The 21145-nt window shown below is 42.8% G+C and overlaps 1 non-coding gene across 1 annotated transcript; it reads left to right on the top strand.

Annotated features, from left to right (window-relative positions):
- Nucleotides 1-1229: 1229 nt before the first annotated feature.
- LOC133053184 (U6 spliceosomal RNA) lies at nt 1230-1336 on the top strand. Its single transcript, XR_009692119.1, has one exon. It is a non-coding gene; the product is annotated as a U6 spliceosomal RNA (small nuclear RNA).
- The last annotated feature ends 19809 nt before the right edge of the window (nt 1337-21145 follow it).

Genomic DNA, 21145 nt, shown 5'->3' with positions numbered 1-21145 from the left:
TGTATTTTAACACACTTCTAAGTAACAAATGGGTCAAAGAAAAAAATCATAAGGGAAGACAGAAGACATCTTGAAATAATTTGAAAACTAAGGCACAGCACACCAAAATTTATGAGGTGCAGCTAAAGCAATGCTTAAATGGAATCTTACAGATATAAACGTCCCTATTAAAAAAGAAGAAAAACCTTAAATGAATAGCCTGATCTGCCACCTTCAGAAACTAGAAAATGAATAGAGTAATCCCAAAGCAAGCAGAAGGAAGGAAGGAAATAATAAAATTGGAGAGGAAATAAATGTAACAGAAAGTAGAAAAACAATAGAGAAAATCAGTAAAACCAAAAGTAGTGTCTTTAGGAAAGATCAACAAAATTGACAAAGTTTTAGCTAGACTAAGTAAAAAAAAGAGAGAAATTTCAAATTACTGAAATCAGGAATGAAAGAGGTGACATCACTCCCAGCTAGTCAAAAAAAGCGCATATATTGTATGGTATCATTTATCTGAAATGTACAGAATAAGCCAATCTATAGAGACAGAAAATAGATTAATTGTTGCCTAGGAATAGGGGAAGGGGGAAAATGGGTCCTGACTCCTAAGGAGTATAGGGTTTCTTTTAGTGGAAATGAAAATGTTTTGAAATTAGATGTGGTGACAGCTGCTGTTAGGGCCTGAGTCCTGTCCTCCCCGCCCGCCCCCCTCCATTGATATGTTCAAGCCCTACCCCCGAGAATGTGACTGTATCTGGAGGCAGAGTCTTTAAAGAGATAATTAAGGTAAAATGAGGTCATACAGTGAACCCTAGTCCAATATGATTGGTGACCTTAGAAGAAGAGAAGATTATGGCCCAGCATTTAGGATTCCAAGCTTCCACTGTAGGGGACACAGTGGGGTTTGATCCCTGGTCAGGGAACTAAGATCCCGCAAGAAGTGTGGCGAGGCCAAGAAAAAAGAAAAGAGGAGATTCAGAGAGAGACACCAGATGCATGCACAGAGAGATGACCATGTGAACACACATCTGCAAGCCAAGGAAAATGGCCTCATAAGAAACCAAACCTAGCAATACCTTGATCTCGAACCTCTAGCTTCTAGAACTTTGAGAAAATAAAGTTTTGTTGTTAAAACCACCAGTCTGGAGTATTTTCTTATGGCAGCTCTAGCAAACAAATATAGTTGCACAACTCTGAAAATATACCAAAAACCATTTAATTGTACTTTTTAAATGGGTGAAGTTGTGCTCGCTTCGGCAGCACATATACTAAAATTGGAACGAGACAGAGAAGATTAGCATGGCCCCTGCGCAAGGATGACACGCAAATTCATGAAGCGTTCCATATTTTTAATAAACTATGCCAAACCAAAAAAATAAAATAAATGGGTGAAGTTTATAGTATATAAATAATATCTAAATAAAATTGTTTTTAGAAAAGTGTTATATGTGATTCCCTCTCACAGCAAAGGATGCAAACTTTGGGCTAGACTAGGTTAGCAAACAGTACTGATGCTTCTGTGTCTGGTCCTGTGCTGAGTGCTGCTGGGTCACAGGGTTTGGTCAGATGCTCAAGGAGCTTACAGTCTGGTGTGCAAGATTGTCAGGACCATAGACTATGATCAGTGCTCAGGGTGAATGCAGATTTTGAAAGGCCTGAGGTTGACAGAATTTTGAAAGCTGTCTTTAAGAAAAATAGTACAAATTTAAGTGAAAGCAATTTAGATTTATCAAAGAAATTTTAGAATTTACAAATTCCAATTTAAAAAACTGAAAAGTGCCACAAAACATCCTCAAAACTAGAAAAATAAAATATTGTTATTAATTGCCTAACTCATGTCTCTACTAATGTTTCCTTTTTTTCTTTTTTGGGTGCACTTTGATATCCTTCTGTAAGCAAAGAACAATTATTTTATAATAACATTTTCAAGAAAGAATAAAAAGAATTCAATTTAATTAAATTCCATTTAACTGATCAAAATATTTTGTTATTGGTAGTTTAGGAAAATTTCAACTTCACAGTTCATTATTAGTAATACAAAATTTGAGACTGTTATATTTGGGAAAACTTCTATATAGTTTTTTTTTACATGTGAGGTGTAAAATTCCATTATATTTTGATTGTTGTTGTACAGTGACAAGTCTTAAGTACTTTTCAAATTTACAGTGCTCAACAACCAAGGACTTGAATGTGGTCTTTGCAAGTGTGAGGAGAAGAGGCTTTAATTTTATTAGTTCTATGATAAGTCCATCTCTGTGCAATGCTAGAGGAGAAAGGAGCACGGGGGCCCATGTGAGTCCAGCAGAGGGGGTTCCTGATCCAGCCTTGGGGATTATGGTAAGCCTCTGAGAGATAATACCTCAAAGTTTGAGTGGAATTTTGCCAGGTGATAAAGTTTGTGTAGATGAGGATAGGAGTGTGTTTCTAAAAGAAACAGCCTTTAATGCTGAGGAAACTATACAAAAAAACAGAAGCAGAAAACAATGTGATGTGTGATGACAATCATGAGCACTCCCAGACAGATCATCTCAGGAGGCATCAACTCCTACGGGGCTCTAGAGACTCATTCCTGCAGACTCACCAACTTAAATTGACTTCAAAGAGGCCCAAATGGAGAAACTGAGGTTAAGCACTTCTGAGTGACTTCCCACTTTCGAGTGACTTCCCAGAGCCTCAAACGTACATATAGTAGGTAAGATTCTAGTCACCAGTTGCAGTGTATGTGTCTTGGGTTTTCCACATCACCAAGCAATTCTTCAACATCAGCTGGGTGTCCTACAATTCAACTCAATTCTGATACTGAAGAGGAAAAGTTAAAATTTTACATAACCTCCTGCTCATTCTGCCTCTGTAACTCAGCTTGCTCCTTGCAAAGTCTGGATCGCGTAGGTCACGAAGTCTCAGAAAGTGGGGACTTACAATACTAGGAACTGAAGTTTATCTCACTCACCCTTGTCCTGCTCTTTGCAGTTGTCCAGCCCCTGCCAACCTGCTTAATCATGCCTGTCCATGTAAAGGTCAGGCATCCCCCTCCCCATCTTGACTTCTGTTCCCGTGTGCGTGAAACTCCTTAGTTTAAACCAGCCTATTAGCAGCTAGTGTTGCCCACTATAGTAGGTCCATAAAAATTCTGTAACACCTTTGTTTGGGGCTCAGAGCTTAGAGTGTTAACTCCTCTGGGCTCATCGGCATAATAAACCTGAATTCTCCAACTCTCCGAGTGCGGTGCTTGGTTTCTCGATTACTGGTTTCTGCAACAATACTATCAACCTGGAAAGAAAGAAAGTGAAAATAGCTCAGTTGTGTCCGATTCTTTGTGACCCCATGGACTGTAGCTCACCAGGCTGCTCTGTCCATGGGATTTCCCAGGCAAAAATACTAGAGTGGGTAAACATTCCCTTCTCCAGGGGAATCTTCCTGACTCAGGGATCGAACCCAGCAGGCAGACTCTTTACTGTCTGAGCCACCAGGGAAGCCTGGAGATAATGCCAGATCACAGAAGATCCCACAGGTTAAGGGCTCAGTCACCTGATTGCCTCTCTCCGCACCCTCTCCACCACCCCTGCCCCCACACTACAGACAGATTCCCAAGTTCAGGTTGTCACCTGTGCTTCTGACCCACAGGCCCAGGCCCACAGATCAGAGTCCCAATGACCCTCACCTCACTAGACTGTTTCACAGAACTCAAAGAAACATTTTACTTACTAGATTATTGGTTTATTATAAAAGGATATAACTCAGGAACAGCCAAATGGAAGAGAACAAGGAGATTCCAAGCTCTCTGAGCATGACACTCTCCTGGAATCTTCACGTGTTCATCAACCCAGAAGCCCTCAGAACCTGTTCCTTTGGGGTTTTATGGAGGTTCCAGCACAGAGTACAATTGATTAGATGATTGGTCATTGGTAACTAAACTCAAACTCCAGCCTCTCTCCCCTCCTTGAGGTAGAGGGGAGGGACTGAAAGTGCCAACCCTAATCATGTGGTTGGCTCCACAAAAAAGTCACTTCATTAACATAACAAAAGAGGCCTTTTATCACACTCTTCTCAGAGGAAATTCCAAAGGTTTTAGGAACTCTGTGTTAGGAATGGTTTGAGCAAGCTCCGGGAGTTGAGGATGGACAGGGAAGCCTGGTGCGCTGCAGTCATGGGGTCGCAAAGAGCGACTGAACTGAAGACTCAGTGTTGTTGCTCAGTCATTCAGTCGTGTCCAACTCTTTGGGACCCCATGGACTGCAGTACGCCAGGCTTTCCTGTCCTTCACCATCTCCTGGAGTTTGTTCAAACTTCTGTCCGTTGAGTCAGTGACAGCATCCAACCATTTTATCCTCTGTCACCTCCACCTGCTGCCCTCAATCTTTTCCAGCATCACAGTCCTTTCCAGTGAGTCAGCTCTTCCCACCAGGTGGCCAAAGTATTGGAGCTTCAACTTGGGCATCAGTCCTTCCAATGAATATTCAGGGTTGATTTCCTTTAGGATTGACTTGCTTGAGCTTCTTGCTGTCCAAGGGACTCTCCAATATACATTTTTATTATAAATCACTATATCACAATAGACCCACTAGAAATTCCTACACAGGGAGCCCAATTCTAGGCTCCAACAAACCAAGGCCTCTGAATTAACCCTGAGACTTTGCCTTGTGACTGAAAGTGACAAATTTAAATTTGGAAAACTCAGCAGTGGCCACAGAACTGGAAAAGGGCAGTTTTCATTCCAATACCTAAGAAAGGCAATGCCAGAGAATGCTCAAACTACTGCACAATTGCACTCATCTCACATGCTAGCAAAGTAATGCTTAAAATTCTCCAAGCCAGGCTTCAGCAATACATGAACCGTGAACTTCCAGATGTTCAAGCTGGGTTTAGAAAAGGCAGAAGAACCAGAGATCAAATTGCCAACATCCACTGGATCATCGAAAAAGCAAAGAGAGTTCCAGAAAAACATTTATTTCTGCTTTATTGACTGCCAAAGCCTTTGACTGTGTGGATCACAGTAAACTGTGGAAAATTCTGAAAGAGATGGAAATACCAGACCACCTGACCTGCCTCTTGAGAAACCTGTATGCAGGTCAGGAAGCAACAGTTAGAACTGGACATGGAACAACAGGCTGGTTCCAAATAGGAAAAGGAGTACGTCAAGGCTGTATATTGTCACCAAGCTTATTTAACTTATATGCAGAGTACATCATGAGAAACACTGGGCTGGATGAAGCACAAGCTAGAATCAAGATTGCTGGGAGAAATATCAATAACCTCAGATATGCAGATGACACCATCCTTATGGCAGAAAGTGAAGAACTGAAGAGCCTCTGGATAAAAGTGAAAGAAGAGAGTGAAAAAGTTGGCTTAAACTCAACATTCAGAAAACTAAGATCATGGCATCTGGTCCCATCACTTCATGGCAAATAAAAGGGGAAACAGTGACTGACTTTATTTTTCTGGGCTCCAAAATCACTGCAGATGGTGACTGCCACCATGAAATTAAAAGACGCTTACTCCTTGGAAGAAACGTTATGACTAACCTAGACAGCGTATTAAAAAGCAGAGACATTTCTTTGCCAACAAAGGTCAGTCTAGTCAAGGCTATGGTTTTTCCAGTGGTCATGTATGGATGTGAGAGTTAGACTATAAAGAAAGCTGGGCAGTGAAGAATTGATGCTTTTGAACTGTGGTGTTGGAAAAGACTCTTGAGAGTCCCTTGGACTGCAAGGAGATCCAACCAGTCCATCCTAAAGGAGATCAGTCCTGGGTGTTCATTGGAAGGACTGATGTTGAAGCTGAAACTCCAATACTTTGGCCACCTGATGCGAAGAGCTGAGTCATTGGAAAAGACCCTGATGCTGGGAGGGATTGAGGGCAGGAGGAGAAGGGGATGACAGAGGATGAGATGGTTGGATGGCATCACTGACTTGATGGAAATGGGTTTGGGTGAACTCCAGGAGTTGGTGATGGACAGGGAGGCCTGTTGTGCTGCAGTTCATGGGGTCACAAAGAGTCAGACATGACTGAGTGACTGAACTAAACTGTGCTTTGAACCCATCTAGCATCTAGCAATCTGGTGTAGACAGTATACTTTTTCTCAGAATAATGTTCTTAAATGCATAAACTAAAATATAGAGTTACAGAGGAAACCAATTATATTAAAATACAGTTACCAAAATACTATAAACATTTATTGTAACATACTTTTCTTTTTGAGCACGCCTTGTAGGATCTCAGTTCCCCGACCAGAGATACAACCTAGGACCTAGCAGTGAAAGCATCAAGTCCTAAGCACTGGACCTTCAGGGAATTCCCAATATACATATGTCTTTATTAATGCATTAAATACCATGATCTACTAATGGTTTTTCCAGTAGTCATGTATGGATGTGAGAGTTGGACCATAAAGAAGGCTGAGTGTCGAAGAATTGATGCTTTCAAATTGTGGTGCTGAGAAAGACTTTTGAGAGTCCCCTGGACTACAGGGAGATCAAACCAGTCAATACTAAAGGAAATCAACTCTGAATACTCATTGGAAGTAATATTCATTGGAGCTGAAGTTGAAACTCCAATACTTTGGCCACCTGATGTGACGAGCCAACTCACCGGAAAAGACCTTGATGCTGATAAAGACTGAAGGCAAAAGGAAAGGGAGCAGCAGAGGATGAGATGGCTAGATAGCATCACCAGCTCAATGAATATGCGTTTGAGCAAACTCTGGGAGATAGTGGAGAACAGAGGAGCCTGGTGAGCTACCATCCGTGGGGTCACAAAGACACAACTTAGTGACTGAACAACAACAACAACTAATGAAACAGGAGGGAAGGAGCAGGGCACAAACTTTAAAAGAATGACAGCCATTGAGGACATGACATAAGCTGGTTGGAACCAACTAGGTCCAAATGGCAGAATAGTCGACTATCCAGTAGACCTTGAGCCTCATTATTTGCTCATTGTAACACATTAGCATGCTGAATGACTCACCCACCAGTGCCATGACAGCTCTGAGGCCGACCATGAAAGGCTAAAAAGTGGGCGATGGCCCAATTCCTAGAAATCCCTGTCCCTTCCCCAAAATAGTTGAAATAATCCTTCAGATTATTAACCTATGAAATTACCTGACCCATAAGAACTAACCATGCCATATATTGGGGCCTCTCACCTTCTGAGATGGCCCACACTCTGTCTGTGGAGTGTGTTTCTCCCAAGGCCATTCTCCCTTTTGAAACAGACTACATTCTTTCTATGGATTTGTACCTCTCTAAATAAGTCTATTTCTTACTTACCACTTCATATCTCACTGAATTCTTTCTGCAATGAGATATAAAGAACCTGAGCTTCATTAAGTCCAGAGACCAGGTATTCGATCTCAATCAAAAGATCATGGGTTTTGGCCAGATTTGAGTCCCAGCATATGGGTTCAAGTCCCAATCTGAGTTACGCAGTTTCACTAACAGGTTAAATGACTACTATGATTTCAAATTAATGATGAATGTAAACAATATTTTAAGAGATCTTTTGTGAAACATATCTGTGTATTAGTGACAAAGTCGTATGTACTGTTAATACTACTGTGGTCAGTTGCCTACATTCATTATGGAAAAAATGTCAAGTTTCAAATGGAGGTTGGTGAAAATAAAATTTTTTAGTATTCATATACATAGACGTTCCAAATTATATATATGATGCTTTATAAATCCATGAATCCCAGGTTAAACACTTCTAGACCCCTCTAGAGGGAACATTTCAGGCTACCTTAGGCCTTCAGATGAAGATGACCGTATTGATCTGTTAAAGACTAAACTCCCAAAACCTAAACCAAAATTCAGTCCCCAGTGTGAGACCTCAGACAGAGCTCCAAGACTGAAATGCAGGTTGAACTGCCAAACTGAACAGCTAGAGTATAAATGCAGAGTGTATTTCCAGATGAAAATTTTCAGTCAAGGACCCTACTTAGGATTCCAAGACAGCCCACCAGGCAGAAATTCCCAGGTAAGGTCATCACACTGAGATACCCTAATCATGACTCCTTAGACTAAAATATCCCAGACTGAGCCCCCAGTATCTGAGCCTCCCAAAGCCAGCCAGACCCAGCTACCCAGACTGAGCCCTGAGCCTGGCACTCACTTAGTGAGAGGTTCAGTCATATCTTAGACCATAAATCAGGCTCCCATATTGAATCCTTAGGTGTCTCAAAGTGAACTGTCTACGTTTAAACCCTCAAAGTCAGGTTCTCCATAATGAGCCTCTAGGCAGAGCCATAGAACTAAGACCACAAACTTAGCTCCTTGAAGGAGAATGGGGGTGATACCTTTGAAGTGGGCCCAGACTGAGTTCCCAGAAGGACCCCTCACACACTGAGGCCACAGATATCCCCCCACCGAAAGTACAAACTAATCCCATGTTCTGAAACAGATTCCCTCAGACTGAAAACCTAATGTCCCAAATAACATGCCCAGAAAGAGCCCTAGAGGGAATCCTCAGAGAGAACAACCAGTATGCAACCCATGAAAGCGATGAGGATGCATCTTGTAGACTTTGAACTTCAGGAAGCATAATTGATCAAGAGCCCCAGCTGCTGTGTTCTTAAATCGCTCCTCTCATTTGTGCAGAGACCATACTTCTCATGAGCTACTCTCAGCCAATGACTGAGTGTGGCAGGGATACTTTGGTGACTGGTTCAAGGTATCCCAGACAGTCTTGCCAAATCTCCCATACATTGCACAGCACTCTAGAGCTCTTTCACTCAACCTTCCCTCCTTCTCTTCTTAGTCTGGGTCAGACTGCATTATGTTCCAGTGACTTTTCTCTCATGGGCATCCCCCCTGATAAAAGTGTGCCCACTTTTGTGACACTAACCCCATCTTAGTGTTGCTTCTCAGAACTAACACAAGCTCCAAGGAATGAGACAGTGAAGTTAATTTCTCCAGACTGAGCTGTCAGTGTTTAAGACCCATAACTCCCATTTTCAGAGTGAGCCTATAGATTGAGATCAGGAGCCAGCGTGCCCCCAGATGAGCTTCCAAGGTCTCAGTCTCAGACTAACAGCCCAGTCTGAGTGAGTTCTCACAGGCTTGTATGGAAGAGGGAGTGAGCCTTGTGGACCCCGCCAAAGGCTGCTGGATGAAATTCTCACTCTGAAAACTTTAAGCTTAGGTTCACAGAAGTACCTGCCAAAACTGAGCCCCCAGTCTAACTGCCACTGAATGGGCTCCTCTTAAGACCCCCACTGAGGAAGCTCCCACACTGAGCCCCCAGATATCTACCAATGTCTGAGCTGTCATGACATAATCCAAAAATGAATTCCTAGACAAATATCCCTAAAGGGAGTCCTAACACTACAGACTGAGAACTCTACACTGACTTCCGAAAATGATGGCTGAAGGCTAATCCCCCAAATTAAGCCAATTTCCTTATATTGAACCTCCAAACTCTGAGCCCACAAAACAAACCCAAAGCCCAGAATGAAGCACCAGACTGGTGATACAGATCAGACAGACCCTGGACTGAGCTCTCAGGTAGAATCCCAACAATCAAGCTCCTAAACTGAACTCTGAATTCATGGTTTTTTTCTTTTTTTTTGGCTGTGCAGAGTGGCATGCAGGATCTTAGTTCCCTGATCAGGAATCGAACTCGAGACCCCCTGCAGTGGAAGTATGGAGTCTTAAACACTGGACTGCCAGAAAGCCCCTGAACTCTCATATTGAAATACTACTATGATCTCTAGCACCCCCAGACTAAGCCCCCTATAAAGTGAACATCAAGAATGGGATTCTGTGGGCTGAACCTACCATACTGTCCAAAGACTCAGAAATTGAACTGAATCCTTTAGAGTATGTTTGTAGACCAATGTCTCCCAACTGTGATCATGAAACTGATTCCCCAGAATGAGCTTCCAATCATCTAGACCTTAAGTTCATACCCTCAGAATCAGTACACAAAATTGTATTCACAGGACCAGGGATTCAGACTGAGAATCCCAGGATTCTTGCTACCTGTGTAGCCAGATTGCTAGCTTTACACTCCAACTTGCATTGTCCCTTTCCTTCTTTGGAACAGAATCCATATTTTTAGCTGAGTGGGCATAAGCAAGCCCCGCTAAAAGATATTTCCAAGTCTTCCTTGCAACTGGGTACAGCTATTTGATATGTGATATATAGGCTTTGGCCAATGAGATCTGAATGAAAGAGAAGGGCAGTTCCTTGGGATTGTTTTTACATGAAATAAATAAAGGCTTTTGTCTTATTCAAACCATTCACATAAGGTTCAAACCATTCATATATGGCTCAAACCATCCTTAGCATCTCTGAGATGCTGAACCCTCTAGAATGGGCTGATATCTGAGCCACAGTGAGTCAGCACTCTAAACCCAAATTCTCATGCTGACCACCCAAAAATGAATGATTCAGATATAGCTCCTGATTGAGCAGTATTGTGAGATTGATCCTGGTACTAAGGTAGCAATGCCTGAGTCCCTAGACAGGCAACCATAAGGTAAGTGACTCAAACAGTTTCTAGGTCAAACCACCAAAATGATATCTCCAGAACAAATATCCTGCCTAACCTTCCTGAAGAAGTTCCCCAGGCTGTGTACAAGAGATTTAGGTTTCAGAATAAAGTTTCAGACCCCCATACCAAGACCACACTGAACCCTCACCAAAACAAAACTCAGGGTACATCACAGTAACATCAGAATAAACTGCTAGATGGAGTACCAGTCTCTCACATCCAGTGAGTGAAGTGAAAGTCGCTCAGTCGTATCTGACTCTTTGCGACCCCGTGGATTGTAGCACACCAGGCTCTGTCCATGGGGATTCTACAGGCCAGAATACTGGAGTGAGTGGGTAGCCTTTCTCTTCTCCAGGGGATCTTCCCATCCCAGCGATCTAACCCAGGTCACCTGATTGCAGGCAGATTCTTTACGAACTGAGCCACCAGAAAATCCCCCTTTAACTATGCCAGTAGACCAGCTGATGCCTCCAAATTGAGTTCTTCAGAGTATAATTCCCAGATAGAGGTCCCTGAAATTGATCTGCCAAGCTGAGGTCCCAAGTTTGAGTCTCTAGGGCTAAGACTCCATATTGATTTACATGCAATGGTAGTCCTAGGTGGTCCACTTGGGTTGTTCAGATTGAACCCAAATAAAGGTCCACAGAGTGACTGCATGGACTAGACCCCTGAACTGATTTTTTCACATTGAAATCTTCAGACTAAGCCCCTATACTGAACTTGAGATTGTTGTTGTTGTTCAGTCACTCAGTCGTGTCCAACTCTTTGCAACTGCATGGACTGTAGCACGCCAGGCTTCCCGGTCCTTCACTGTCTCCCAGACTTTGCTAAAACTCCTGTCCATTAAGTCAGTGATGCCATTCAGCCATCTCATCCTCTGTTGCCCTCTTCTTCTCCCGCCCTCAATCTTTCCCAGAATCAGGATCTTTTCCAATGAGTCATCAGCTGGCCAAAGTATTAGAGATTCAGCTTCAGCATCAGTCCTCCCAATGAATATTCAGAACTGACTTGCTTTAGGATTGACTGATTTCATCTCCTTGCAGTCCAAGGGACTCTCAACAGTCTTCTCCAACACCACTGTTCAAAAGCATCAGTGCTTCAGTCCTCAGCTTTCTTTATGGTCCAACTCTCACATCCATACATGACTACTGGAAAAACCATAGCTTTGACTAGATGGACTTTTGTAGGCAAAGTAATGTCTTTGCTTTTTAATACACTGCCTAGGTTTGTCATAGCTTTTTTTCCAAGGAGCAAGTGTCTTAATTTCATGGCTGCAGTCACCGTCCACAGTGATTTTGGAGCCCAAGAAAATAAAATCACTTCATGAAGCTCCCAAATCATCTACCCTGTCTACTTGCCTCCAATTGGGAAGTTATTATAATAGTTCAGACAAGATACAATGGTGGTTTGGTGTAGGTTAGTGATAGTGGAGACAGAGAGATGTGGACAAATTCAAGATAAATTTTAGAGATAAAACCAATAGTACTCCATAATAAGAACTGAGTATGGAGGAGTTGAGGGAAACAGATGATTCTCGGCTTTTTTAATTTTTTCTCTAACACATGGCTTGCAGGATTTTGAACCCATGTCTTCAGTGGTGAAAGCACAGAATCCTAACCACTGAACTGCCAGAGAGTTCCTGATTCTCAGCTTTCTAGTTCCATAACTGGTAACTGTGTTGTAGGAAAAATGGGGCACAAGAGGATAGTCATATCCCAGGTCTCTGGCGAGTCCCTTGGACGGGCTGTCAAGTGAGGGTCTTTGGCTTCGAGCAGGAAAGAATTCAAGAGCAAGCCATAGTAAAGTGAAAGCAGGTTTAATTAGAGAGATACGCACTCCACAGACAGAATGTGTGCCATCTCAGAAGGGGAGGGCAGCCCAAAGTGTGGGGGTGGTTAGTTTTTCTGTGCTGGGTAATTTCATAAGGTAACAAGTGGGAGGAATAGTCTAATTATCTTGGAGAAGAGTCAGGGATTTTGAGGAGCTGGGGCATCATCCACTTTTCTACCTTTTACAATCAGCCTCGGAACTGTCATGGTACCTGTGGGTGTGTCATTTAGCATATGCTAATGTATTACAATCAGAGTAGAGTGAGGCTAAAGTTCCATTGGAAGTCAAATCTTCCACCATCTTGAGCCTAGTTGGTTTTAACCAGGTTATATCACCTCCTCAATGGCTATGTCATTCTTCTAAAGGTTGTGTCTTGTCCCCTTCTCTCCTGTCTCAGTTGTGCTGAGGTAGGGAAAGGAAGAAGGAAGAACATATTTGAGGGGAATATCAAGATTTTTGTTTTAGACATGGTCAATTTGAGGTGCTTGTGAAATATTCAAGTGCAGATGATAAGGGGGCAATTAGGTCTACAAGCTCAGAGAATGTCAACATTTAGAAGTCAGCAAAGGAGAATGAGAAGAAATAGACATGTTTCGAGAAGGAGGGGCTGGTTAACTGTCAGATGCCATTGGGAGACAAGTAGGGTGAGAAAAGGAAAGTATCTGTCTGTTGGATTTGACAACACAAAGTCTTTCATGACTTTGACAAGAGCAATTTCCACTAAGTGGTGCAAAACTAAACTGGAGTTGGTTGAAAAGTGAATGGAAGGTGAAGTGGAGAAATCAATGTGTAATCTTGAGTTTTGCCATGAAAGAAACAGAGAAATAATGCATAGCAGGAAGAGCTTGTGGAATTCAAGGGGAACTCTTTTTTTTTTTTTTTTTTGGCTGCTTCGGCTTCTCTAGTTGCAGCATGTGGGGGCTTAGTTGCCCTGAAGCCTGTGGGATCTAGTTCCCCAACCAGGGATCAAACCTGAGACCCCTACATTGGAAGGTGGATTCTTAACCACTGGACCACCAGGGAAGTCTCAAGGGGGACTCTTAAAGATGGTAGATGATAGAGCAGGTGCATGCATGATGAGATGAGGTGGGAGTGACTGAAGGAGCGCAGTCCTTGAGTAGGTGGGAGGAGCCCAAAGCAAAGGTGGAGGGACTGGTCTTATATGAGGAGGGAGAGTTTTTCCCTGTGAAGAGGAAGTTGTGTATAGAGAAGATCATAGATCTGGTGGCAAGATAAGGAAATTCCTGTTTGAATACAATTATCTTCTTAATGAAGGGTGATGTGTGGCCATCAGCTAAAGGTGAGGTCAGAGGCTGGGATGTGGGAGATTTGGGAGAAGAGAAAGTATGAAATAGCTCTCTCTGTGAGCATAGTAGGATTGCAATGCTACTAATGCCCATCCGAGGTATGCAACCAATAATTCAGAGTGAAATCAATTGATCTGTGTGGTTTTGGTTTCCTCCAATAATACTGAGCTGGTCTGATACAGATGCAGAATGGGTGGGGCATTACAATTAACCTGAGTTTTTGTTGTTCAGCTGATAAGTCGTGGCTGACTCTGCGACCCATAGATTGCAGTATGCCAGGCTTCCCTGTCCTTCACTATCTCCCAGAGTTCGCTCAAACTCATGTCCATTGAGTTGGTGGATATGGATGTCCACCACATGGATGTACCATCCAACCATCTCATCCTCTGTCATCCCCTTCTCCTCTGGCCCTCAATCTTTCCCAGCATCACAGTCTTTTCCAATGAGTTAGCTCGTTGTATCAGGTAGCCAAAGTATCGGAACTTCAACTTCAGCACCAGTCCTTCCAATGAATATTCAAGGTTGATTTCCTTTAGGATTGACTGGTTTGATCTCCTTGCTGTCCAAAGGACTCTCAAGAGTCTTTTCCAGCACCAAATTTCGAAAACATCATTTCTTTGCTGCTCAGTCTTCTTTATGGTCCAACTCTCACAAGACTACTATTCTCAAAGCTTTGACTATATGGACCTTTGTCAGCAAAGTGATTTCTCGCTTTTTAATACACTGTCTAGGTTTGTTATTACAAATAGTTGAGAAAAGAAGAGAAGCAAAAGGCAAAGAGAAAGGTAAAACCGTTTACCTCTTATTGGGACTTGAACTTATGTAGTTGGGACTCGAACCCGAACAAAACCCACAGTAATGAAGATCAGGTTCTTGATGTCTCGGGGCAGAAAGAATTCAATGAGGGACAAAGTGATAGGTAAGAAGTGGATTTATTCAGAGAGAAACACACTCCATAGACAGACCATGGGTCATCACAGAGGGTGAGTACGGCTGTGAAATGTGGCCTGCTAAGTTTTTATGGGCTGTGTAATTTTGTAAACTAATGAGTGGGAAGATTATTCCAACTATTTTGGGGAAGGGGTGGAGATTTCCAGGAATTGGGCCACCATCCACTTTTTGGTCTTATGATGGTGCCTTAGAACTTTCATGGCACCTCTGGGTGTGTCATTTAGCTTGCTGATTGAGGAGAAAGGTCTAGTCAAAGTTGAGTTGTCTGCCATCTTGGACCATTTGATTTTAATCAGTTTATGTTGTGCCCTTGGGCTATGTCATTCTTTCAAAAGTTGTGCTCTGCCCCCTTCTTCTGTCCTGTTTCAAAGGGAAATATATACCCAACTGAATGCAGAGTTCCAAAGAATACCAAGGAGAGATAAGAAAGCCTTCTTAAGTGAATAATGCAAAAAAATAGAGGAAAACAATACAATGGGAAAGACTAGAGATCTCTTCAAGAAAATTAGAGATACCAAGGGAATATTTCATGCAAAGATGGGCACAATAAAGGACAGAAACAGTAAGGACCTAACAGAAGCAGAAGAGATTAAGAAGAGGTAACAAGAATACACAGAAGAACTGTACAAAAAAGGTCTTAATGACTTGGAAAACCACAATGGTGTGGTCACTCACCTAGAGTCAGACATCCTAGAGTGTGAAGTCAAGTGGGCCTTGGGGAAGAATTACTACGAACAAAGCTAGTGGAGGTGATGGAATTCCAGCTGAGCTATTCAAATCCTAAAAGATGATGCTGTGAAAGTGCTTCACTCAGTATGCCAGCAAATTTGGAAAACTCAGCAGTGGCCAAAGGAAAAAGTCAGTTTTCATTCCAATCCCAAAGAAGAGCAATTTCAAAGAATGTTCAAACTACTGGACAATTTTGCTCATTTCATATGCTAGCAAGATTATGCTCAAAATCCTTCAAGCTAGGCTTCAACAGTACATGAACTGAGAACTTCCAGATGTTCAAGCTGGATTTAGAAAGGGCAGAAGAACCAGAGAACAAATTTCCAACATCCATTGAATCATAGAAAAAGCAAAGGAATTCCAAAAATATCTACTTCTGCTTCATTGACTACACTAAAGCCTTTGACTGAGTGGACCACAACAAACTATGGAAAATTCTTAAAGATATGGGAATACCATATCACTTTACCTGCCTCCTGAGAAACCTATATGTAGGACAAGAAGCAACAGTTAGAACTGGACATGGGACAGTGAACTGGTTCCAAATTGGAAAAGGAGTACGTCAAAGCTGTATATTGTCACCCTGCTTATTTAACTTATATGAAGAGTACATGTGAAATTCTGCGCTGGATGAATCACAGGCTGGAATCAAGATTTCAGGGAGAAATATCAATAACCTCAGATATGCAGATGACACTACCCTCATGACAGATAGCAAAGAGGAACTAAAGAGCCTCTTGATAATGGTGAAAGAGGAGAGTGAAAAAGCTGGCTTAAAACTCAACATTGAAAAAATTAAGATCATGGCATCTGGTCCCATCACTTCATGGCAAATAGATGGGGAAACAATGGAAACAGTGACAGACTTTATTTTCTTGGGCTCCAAAATCACTGCGGATGGTGACTGCAGCCTTGAAACTAAAAGACACTTGCTCCTTGGAAGAAAAGCAATGACAAACTGAGACAGTGTATTGAAAAGCAGAGACATCACTTTGCTGACAAAGGTTCATCTAGTCAAAGCTATGGTTTTTCCAGTAGTCATGTATGGATGTGAGTTGGACCATCAAGAAGGCTGAGCACTGAAAAATTGATGATTTTGAATTGTGGTTGTGGAGAAGACTGTTGAGACTCCCTTGGACGACAAGATCAGATCGGTCAATCCTAAAGGAAATCAACCCTGAATACTCATTGGAAGGACTGATGCTAAAGCTGAAGCTCCAATACTTTGGCCACCTGATACAAACAGCCAACTCATTGGAAAAGACCCCAATTTTTCTCCATCTATTTGTCATGAAGTGATGGGACCGGATACCATGATCTTAGTTTATTGAATGTTGAGTTTTAAGCCAGCTTTTTCACTCTCCTCTTTCATCTTCATCAGGAGGCTCTTTAGTTCCTTTATGTTTTCTGCCATTAGGGTGGTATCATCTGCATATCTGAGGTTGTTAATACTTCTCCCGGCAGTCTTCACCCCCCCACCACCAGCAATCTTGATTCCAGTTTATGCTTCATCCAGCCCAGCATTTCACGTGATGTACTCTGCATATATGTTAAATAAGCAAGGTGACAATATACAGCCTTGACGAACTCCTTTCCTAGTTTGGAACCAGTTCGCTGTTCCATGTCCGGTTCTAACTGTTGCCTCTTGACCTGCAAACGGGTTTCTCAGGAGGCAGGTAAGGTGGTCTGGTATTCCCATAACTTTAAGAATTTTCCACAGTTTGTTGTGGTCCACACAGTCAAAGGCTTCAATGTAATCAATGAAGCAGAAGTAGGTGGTGTTTTTTTTTTAAATTCCCTTACTTTTTCTATGATCCAATGGATGTTGGCAATTTGATCTCTTGCTGCTCTGCCTTATCTAAATCTAGCTTGTGTATCTGGAAGTTCTTGGTTCACATACTGTTGAAGCCTAGTTGAAGGATTTTGAGGATTATCTTGCTAGCATATGAAATGAGTGCAATTGTATGGTAGTTTGAACATCATTTGGTACTGCCTTTCTTTGGGATTGGAATGAAAACTGACATTTGCCAGTCCTATGGCCACTGCTGAGTTTTCCAAATTTGCTGGCATATTGAGTGTGGCACTTTCACAGCATCATGTTTTAGGATTTGAAATGCCTCAGCTGGAATTCCATCACCTCCAGTAGCTTTGTTTGTAGGAATGCTTCCTTAAGGCCTGCTTGACTTCACAGTCCAGGATGTCTGTCTCTAGATGAGTGACCACATCATCGTTCTTATCTGAGTCATTAAAATCTTTGGGGTTTTTTTGTATAATTCTTTTGTATATTCTTCCCACCTCTTCTTCAACTCTTCTGCTTCTGTTAGGTCCTTGACAACCGGGGTTATATTTGGTCAAGTCAGTATAAAGATGGAAGAGGAAGACTGTATTAGTTTTCTACACTGCATATCACATTACCATAAACTTAGAGGTTTAAAACTGCATGCATTTATCATCTCACATTTTCTATGTGCCAGGAGTCTGGGAACAAATAGCTGGGTCTTCTCTTTCAGGGTCTCATCAGGCTCCAATACAGATGTCAGCTGGGGCTGCAGTCACATCAGAGGCTTGACTAGGTAAAATATCCAATTCCAAGCTCCCTCAGGTTGTTGGAAGAATTCATCTCGAAGCTCCAGGACTGAGGTCTACATTTTCTTTTTCTTTTTTGGGGTTATTTTTTTTTAATTTCTTTTTTATGTTTTTTTTTGTTCTGTTTTTATTATTTTTTGTTCATTTTTGTTTGTTTGTTTTTGAGGTCCTCATTTTCTTGCTAGCTTTCTGGCAGAGATAGCTCTCAGTTGCTAGAATCCAAATTCCTCACCATGTGGTCCTTTCCAACGGCCCTCTCACAACATGGCAGCTTACTTCTGAAAGCTAGAAAAAAAGAGTCTCTTAAACTCTAGTCTGATAAGATGGAGTCTTAGGGGAGTGACATCTTATCATTCTTGTCATACTCTTTTGGCTAGAAGCAACTCACAGGTTCTGCTCAGGGTAAGGGATTACACAGGGCATGAACACCAGGTGGTGGGGATTACTGGGGGTTACTTTAGGGTCTGTCAGCCACAAGGGCTAGAATAGTAAGGATGTTTGCAAGGGAGTGATTATAATGATGCATAATGAAAACCTAAGCTGGGTATATTAGTTTTCTATTGCTATAGAACATATTGCCACAAACTTAGCAACTTAACACATGTTTATTACTCATAGTTTCCATGTATTGGAAGTCCAGACACAACTTATCAGAATTCTTTGTTCAGGGTCTCACAAGTGGAAATCAAGATACTGGCCAGGGGTGTGGTCTCATATGAGGCCATGTATTATTCCATATTCTCTTCCAGGCTTACATGACTGTTGGTAGAATTTAGTTTGTTTTTTTTTTTTTTTTTGTTACAGAACTGAGGCCTTCAGATCCTATTGTCTTTTTGAAATTCCCTGCCATGTGGCCCTATCAATAGGAAGTTCACAGCCCAGCAGCTTATCTCTTCAAGGCCTGCAGCTACATTCCTTACATGGTAACAAAATGGAACCATAATATATAAACTCCCATCACATTTGCCATATTCTGTTGGTTAGGAGGGCTTCCCTGGTGGCTCAGATGGCAAAGAATATGCCTGCAAAGCAGGAGACCCAGGTTTGAGTTAGAAGCAGGTCACAAGTCCTTCTTATATTCTAGGGAAGGGGACTATATAGGGGTAATACCAGGGAGTAGAGATCACAGAGGTCATCTCAAAATTCTGCCTATCACACTAGTTAAGAAAGTAAAGGAGGACAAGAGATGAGTGAGGGGCAGTGAAAAGGTGATGGAGTGGAAGAATCAGAGGTTGAGATGTGATTGAAGAATTCTTATGCAGGGTAGGTACAAGAGTAGATCAACTAGAGGACCAGGAAATGATGATTAGAGTGGCACGTTTGGAATTGAGGTTCAGGGAGGAGTTTCCTTTATTCACTGAGGACAAGGGCTAGGCTGTGACCATGGGAGGAGGAGATTGAGGTGGCTGAAGGATAGGGTAGAGATGAAGAGGTCAGAAAACTAAGAGGCCAGGATTGTGGATGGGTCATCTATGCCTTATAAACTGAGTCCTGTCCCCTCAAGTGGAGACTTCAAACTGAGATCCTAAAGTAGAACACCACAGATTGCATTCTGCTCACATCAAGCCCCAAGATTGTACTGAGAAGCTCACATAAGCCTGAATAAATTCCCAGGGAAAGGCAATGCCCCTTGTTTGTCCTTTTCCCCATGTAGAAGCTCCTGCCCTGAGTACCCCCTGGGTCTCATGCAATGTTTCGTGTTTTCCGCCACCTCTGTCAAGCTAACAGTCACTCATCCTATGCTATCTCTTCCTTATCCAGCCACCCCTAACCACCTCCTCTTCACACCTACTTCAAAGAGATGCAACAGGTAAGACTTCTACTAGCCCTGTTCCCTGAAGAGTGAAAAAGACACTCCTTTGGATGGACAAATTAGAAAAATGAGCCCCTTCTTCCAGATAGGCACAGGTTTACGAAGGGGCAGTAGGCTTCCTGAGTGAATCACAGGTTAGATTTTAGCTTAGCCCCAGTCCTCTGGACTGGGAAAGTGAAAGTTGCTCAGTTGTATCTGACTCTTTGTGACCGCATGGGACTATACAGTCCATGGAATTCTCCAGGCCTGAATACTGGAGTGGGTAGCCTTTCCCTTCTCTAGGGGATCTTCCCAACCCAGGGATGGAGCCCAGGTCTCCCGCATTACAGACAGATTCTTTACCAGCTGAGCCACAAGGGAACCCCAAGAATACTGGAGTGGGTAGCTGGAGTGGGTAGCCTATCCCCCTGACCCAGGAATCGAACTGTGGTCTCCTGCATTGCAGGTGGATTCTTTACCAACTGAGCTATCGGGGAAGCCCTCTGGGCTGGGTATGCATGCTAAACTGCTTCAGTCATGTCTGACATTTTGCAACCCTATGGACTGCAGCCTAGGTTTCCCAGGTGGTGCTAGTGGTAAAGAACCCACCTGCCAAGGCAGGAGATGTAACAGACACGGGTTCAATCCCTGGGTTGGGAAGATCTTCTGGAGAAGGGAATGGCTATCCGTTCTACTATTCTTGCCTTGAGAATCCCATGGACAGAGGAGAGGAGCCTGGTGGGATTCTCAGGCAAGCAATGGGTTGCCATTCCCTCCTCCAGTGGGTCTTTCCAACACAGGGATGGGACCCACATCTCATGTCTCCTGCATTAGCAAGCAGGTTCTTTACCACTAGTGCCACCTGGGAAGCCCTCTGGACTGGACACTTTGTACAGTGCATAAACTGCACAACCATGTATGGCAGCCAAGGCAGCATGTGTAGGAGAAATGACCAGTGTAAGGTCAACCTCAGCTCTGCCACCTCATAGCTAGACAGTCTAGGGCTAGTCACTTCCATCGTCTGAGCATGTTCTTTTGTTGGACAAATGGGGCATAATCATGCTTATTCTACAGTGTTGCTGTGAGGATTAAAGGAACTGATATGAGCAAAGCATCTGATGGGGAGTCCTTGAGAAGGCTGTGGGCCCTGGGCCCAGGGCCCTGCCCTAGGGAGCACTCAGTTTGATAGTGTATGTAACCCCTTGTGGGCAGGGACTATCTCTGTTCACATAGTCATTCCTCCACTGTACTTTCTGCAAATGGTCTGTTCATTGTTGTTCAGTAGCTCAGTCATGTCCGACTCTTTGCGACCCCATGGACTGCAGCATGCCAGGCTTCTCTGTCCTTCACTATCTCTCAGAGTTTGCGCAAACTCATGTCGATTGAGTCGGTGATGTATCCAACCGTCTCGTCCTCTGTTGTTCCCCTGTCCTCCTGCTTTCAATTTTTCCCAGCATCAGTGTCTTTTCCAAAG

Source organism: Dama dama, chromosome X (assembly GCF_033118175.1).
Source record: "Dama dama isolate Ldn47 chromosome X, ASM3311817v1, whole genome shotgun sequence".
Lineage (NCBI taxonomy): Eukaryota > Metazoa > Chordata > Mammalia > Artiodactyla > Cervidae > Dama > Dama dama.
The sequence above is the reverse complement of the archived record's forward strand: the minus strand, read 5'-3'. Positions and strand labels throughout refer to the sequence as shown.